Source organism: Heterodontus francisci, chromosome 31, assembly GCF_036365525.1.
Source record: "Heterodontus francisci isolate sHetFra1 chromosome 31, sHetFra1.hap1, whole genome shotgun sequence".
NCBI classification, from domain to species: Eukaryota; Metazoa; Chordata; class Chondrichthyes; order Heterodontiformes; family Heterodontidae; genus Heterodontus; species Heterodontus francisci.
Genome location: NC_090401.1, coordinates 45,703,054 through 45,709,053, shown reverse-complemented (window position 1 = coordinate 45,709,053; position 6,000 = coordinate 45,703,054).

The window sequence follows — 6,000 nt, the reverse complement described above, 5'->3', positions numbered from 1 at the left end:
TGGTCGCCACACTACCAGAAGGACGTGGAGGCTTTGGAGAGGGTACAGAAGAGGTTTACCAGGATGTTGCCTGGTCTGGAGGGCATTAGCTATGAGGAGAGGTTGGATAAATTCGGATTGTTATCACTGGAATGACAGAGGTGGAGGGGTGACATGATAGAGGTTTACAAAGTTATGAGTGGCATGGAGAGAGTGGATAGTCAGAAGCTTTTTCCCAGGGTGGAAGAGTCAGTTACTAGGGGACATAGGTTTAAGGTGAAAGGGGCAAAGTTTAGAGGGGATGTGCGAGGCAAGTTCTTTACACAGAGGGTGGTGAGTGCCTGGAACTTGCTGCCGGGGGAGATGGTGGAAGCAGGTACGATAGCAACGTTTAAGAGGCATCTTGACAAATACATGAATAGGATGGGAATAGAGGGATACGGTCCCTGGAAGTGCAGAAGGCTTTAGTTTAGGCAGGCATCAAGATCGGCGCAGGCTTGGAGGGCCGAATGGCCTGTTCCTGTGCTGTACTGTTCTTTGTTCTTTGAGAATTAACGACCATTCAATGTCTTGAATAATGATTCACTAATCTTGTCGATTAACCTTGCTGGTATATGGAACATTTTTAATTGAATTGTATCTAGCATCTCCAGGGGGAGCAGGAAATAAACAGCTCAGGGTCAGCGTTCACTGTCCACCTTCAGCTCATTTTCTGAGAACAGGCTATGGGCCATACCACTGGAAACTGGGAAGACCAAAGCCATTGTTCTTGGTTCCCGCCACAAACACCATTTCCTAATCACTGATTCCATCCCTCTCCCTGGCCACTGTCTGAGGCTGAGCCCGACTGTTTACAACCTTCACCTTCTATTTGTCCCTGAGCTGAGCTTACAACCCCATATCCTATCCATCATCAAGCTTGCCTACTTTCACAGCTATAACATCGCCCGTCTCCACCCCTGCCCTCAGCCCATCTGCTGCTGAAACCCTCATCCACGTCCTTGTTACCTGCAGACTCGACTATTTCAATGCTATCCTGGCCAGCCCCTCCCACCTACCACCCTCTGTAAACCAAACTCTGCTGCATGTATCCTAGCTCACATCTTTCACCGCTGTGCTTGCTGACCTACATTGGCTCCTGGCCAGCAATGCCCCGATTTTAAAATTCTCATCCTCGTGTTCCAATCATTGCATGGCCTTGCCACTTCCTATCTCTGTAAACCCTTCCAGCCCTACAGCCAAAGTTCTGTCTAAGCTGCGCGGCTGCGCACAGGTTGCCTCCTTTGAGATACCCCGCATGAGCCGCTGTTCAAAAATATTTAAAGGGGTCGCGCAATTAAACAAATCGCCCATGCACTCCAAAAAAAATGTAAAGGAATGTTGCCTCCGAGATCTCTGCACTCCTCCAATTCTGGCTTGTTGTACATTCCTGATTTTCAGTGCTCCACCATGGCAGCCGTGCCTTCAGCTGCCTAGACCCTAAGCTTTGGAATTCCCTCCTTAAACTGTTTTGCCTCTCTATCTTTCTCTCCTCCTTTCGGACCCCCCTTAAAACCTACCTCTTTTACAAAGCTTTTGGTCATCTGTCTTAATAACTCCTTAAGTGCCTTGATGTCAAATTTTGTTGTTTTTAAGTCAAAGAAATTGTGGTCACCTCAGTGGACTGTCCCTTTAAATTCACTTTCAGAAGTAAATGCTGGTGGAGGGTTCATGATATTTTTCAGCTCTTCCTCCAGCTCACAATCGGGTTACAGTTTGCAGCAGTTATCTCTTAGAAAATAGCTTGGCTATATGAAGTGATTGTACAAAGTTAGGATCTTTAACCCTTTGTCTTTAGCAAGCAACAGTGCAATCTGAACCTTTCACTTAACAACCCCAGTCCTTGATTTCTCAATAAGAATTCAAATTCACTGAGTGTATGTAGCAAAGTTCCTCTTATTAAAATGTAAACTGTTGTACAATGGGATGACAAATTAATGCCCTGTCAAAGCTAAATGCCATTTTAACAATGCCTCCAGAAGTGTTGGGAAAGTCCAAATCCCAGCTCACCAGCCCTCAGTATGTTGGATAGACAAGTGTCCTTCTCCTTTAAGGGAGAGCCAAACATTCAATCAAGCACAATGAGAACTTTAAACTCTCATTTGTCTGACAGACCGACGATAAAAACCTGACATGGCATGATTAATTGTTGTCCTAATGTTTACATTTTCTATACAATTCAATACTGGCAAAATACTCTCCCCTCCATTTACCAAATAGAAAGTTAAACCAGAAGAAAATAACCAGGAGGAACAAAATCTACTGGAAATGTCCAGAAGGTTGATCAGCATCCGAAAGGGAGAGAGGTAAATATTTAGGAGGTGAACTCTACACAGTCAAACTGGATAAACCGCTTCAATAAAAGTGCTGAAAGGTCACAGACCTGAAATATTAACTCTGTTTCTCTCTCCACAGATGCTGCCAGACCTACTGAGTATTTTCAGAACTTTTTGTTTTTATTTTGGATAAACTGCTTTATTGGGTTGGTGGTAGAACAGGGAACAGAGTTCAAATATGCAAAATCCTTTCACCAGGAGATGGCTCAATTGTCCAATATCCTTGTTAGTCCTACAAAAAGTGACAGAAAGGCAGGAGGTACTGAAGTTGTTCTCCTTTGAAGTGGTGAGAAGGTTAAGGCGAGATTTAATAGGGTATTCACAATCATGAAGGGTTTTGATATAGTAACTCAGGAGAAAATGTTTCCAGTGCCAGAAGGGCCAGGAACCAGAGGGCACAGATTGAATGTAACTGGCCAAAGAACCAGAGTTCTGAAGAAGGGTCACTGACCTGAAACGTTAACTCTGCTTCTCTCTCCACAGATGTTGCCAGACCTGCTGAGTATTTCCAGCATTTCTTGTTTTTATTTCAGATTTCCAGCATCTACAGTATTTTGCTTTTAAAATAATGAGCAGATAATCTGTTTCACTGATGTTGGGTTGAGGGATAAATATGGGCCAGGACACGTGGGAGAACTCCCCTGCTCTTCTTCAAAATAGTGCCACGGGATCTTTTACAACCACCAGAGAGGACAGACGAGGCCTCGATTTAGCATCTCATCCAAAAGAGCTGCAATCCCTCAATACTACACTCGGAGTGCCAGCCTAGATTCTGTGCTCAAGTCTCTGGAGCAGAGACTTGAACTCAGAACCTTCTGCCTTAGAGGCAAAGTGTATTACCCACTGAGCCACAGCTGACACCTAATTAATGTTGTTAATCTGTTTAAATTAAATGTGCTCATGATTTTGCTGAACTAGTGAACCAAGAAATTTCACTTGAATGGGTTAACCAATTCAAGAAAAGTAGCACGTGGGCAAATGTCTGTCCCCAAGTGTTTGCTGGTTTTAGATGAAATATAATCAGGTAATAAAAGTCTGGTAATATCTCTCGGCATGCTCTACTATACTAGCCACAAGTAACCTGCAGGTTTATGTAAAATAAATGGCTGACTGACTGTTGGTTCAATTTCTATCTTGGGAAAACTAAAGGGCAAAATTAACCAATGCAAATATTTCAAGGGGAGCAGGAATGGTTTTCATATAACTCATTAACTGCAGCCAGCTGGACTCTACTGAGTATTGGATGGAGGCAATTATTTAGTCTATAGATTTTTTTAGTTTTCATTTGTTCTTTTTTTAAAAATCCTGAGTGTTTCTGTTCCACCAGCCCAAATAGAAAACAGGAAGCTGCATATCTCCATCACTTTTATGAATGTGGGTCTTCCACACGTACATTCACAGACCGACATCGAACCAAGAGCATACCAACATATTGGTGAGAGGTGATCTCCGATTGCTCAGATATGCCAATGAATTAGCCTGTTGTTTAGTCTCTGAGAAAAACAATTCCTTTTTAGCATATTCACTATGCTTCTTCTGCACATTGCTTTTTTTTAAAAAGAAAATTAAAAGTAACTTTTCTTCCAAAACTTTTCTGCAAAAAAAAGGTTAATGATTCTGAAATGTGACAACCACTTTATTCTGTCCCAAAGAATGTCCCGAAATGCTTCACATACAATGAAGTACGGTCCTTCTTGTTATATAGATGAATGCAACAATCTTTGGGGGTAATTTTTACTTTGTGCTTAGTGTATATCGGCATCTCCTTTTCACATCTCTCTTGATTTATATTTCCACGGAAGTCAAATCAGGAGTGATGTAAATTGGCTGCCAACTCACTATCACCTGTTATACACCATGGCACAAAGTGAAAGTGACCCCTTGATTTGTACAAAGCAAGGTCCAGGGTGGAATGTTGTCCAGGACAATGGAAAAAGCCAGGGGCTCTTCAGTGTTAACCTTAACAGGCAAATGGAATTGTTTCTTTTTTATTCATTTCATGGGTTGTGGGCATCGCTGGCATTGTTGCCCTTCCCTAATTGCCCTTGAGAAGGTGGTGATGAGCCACGTTCCTGGACCACTGCAATCCATCTGCAGTACACCCACAGTGCTGTTCGAGAGGGAGTTCCAGGATTTTGTCCCAGCGACATTGAAGGAATGGTGATATATTTCCAAGTCAGGATGGTGTCAGGCTTGGAGGGGAGCTTGCAGGTGGTGGTGCAGCCACATGTCTTCTGTCCTTGTCCTTCTACCTGGAAGAGGTCACAGGTTTGGAAGGTCCTGTTGAAAGAATGCGTATCGTACGCACTGTTGCACTGTACATCAGTCATGGAGGGAGTGAATGTTTAAGGTGGTGGATGTGGTACCAATAAAGCAGATGCTTGGTCCTAGATGGTTTCAAGCTTCCTGAGTGTTGTTGGAGCTGCACTCATCCAAGCAAGTCGAGAGTATTCTATCACACTCCTGACTTGTGCCTTGTAGATGGTGGACAGGCTTTGGGGAGTCATGAGTTGGATTACTCTCCGCAGACTTCCCAGCCTCTGATCTGCTCTTGTAGCCACAGTATTTATGTGGCTGCTCCAGTTCAGTTTCTGGTCAATGGTAACCCCCAGGATGTTGATAGTGGAGGATTCAGCGATGGTAATGCCATTGAATGTCAAGGAGAGATGATTAGATTCCCTCTTGTTGGAGATGGTCATTGCCTGGCATGTGTGCTGCGAATGTTACTTGTCAATTATCAGCCCAAGGCTGAATGTTGTCCAGGTCTTGCTGCACATGGACATCAACTGCTTCAGTATCTGAGGAGTTGCGAATGGTACTAAATATCGTACAATCATCAGTGAACATCCCCTCTTCTGACTATACGATGGACTCAAGGTCATTGATGAAGCAGCTGAAGATGGTTGGGTCTAGGACACTACCGTGATGAACTCTTGCAGTTATGTCCTGGGGCTGAGATGCTTGGCCTCCAACAACTACAACCATCTTACTTTGTGCTAGGTATAACTCCAACCAGTGGAGAATTTTCCCCCGATTCCCATTGACTTCACTTTGGCTATGGCTCCTCAGTCAACTACTGCCTTGATATCAAGGGCAGTCACTCTCATCTCACCTCTTGAGTTCAGCATTTTTGTCCATGTTTGAACCAAAGCTGTAATGAGGTCAGGAGCCGAATGGCCCTGGCAGAATCCAAACTGAGCATCAGTGAGCAGGTTATTGCTGTGTAAGTGCCGCTTGATAGCACTGTCAATGACACCTTCCATCACTTCGCTGATGATGGTGAGTAGACTGATGGGTCGGTAATTGGCCAGATTGGATTTGTCTTGAGTTTTGTGAACAGGACATACCGGGCAATTGTCCACACTGTTGCATAGATGCCAGTGTTGTAGCTGTACTGGAACAGCTTGGCTAGGGGCGAGGCTAGTTCTGCAGCACAAGTCTTCAATATTATTGCTGGAATGTTGTCAGGACCCATAGCCTTTGTGGTTGGATAGTTCTTACAAAGTGTGGAACTTCCAACCATGAGCATACCCTCAGTGCTGCACTGGATGTCACCTTAGATTATGTGCTCAAATCTTGGGGTGGAGCTTAAACCCACAATATTTTGAGACAAGAGCCTTACCAGCTAACACACAATGCAATGGAA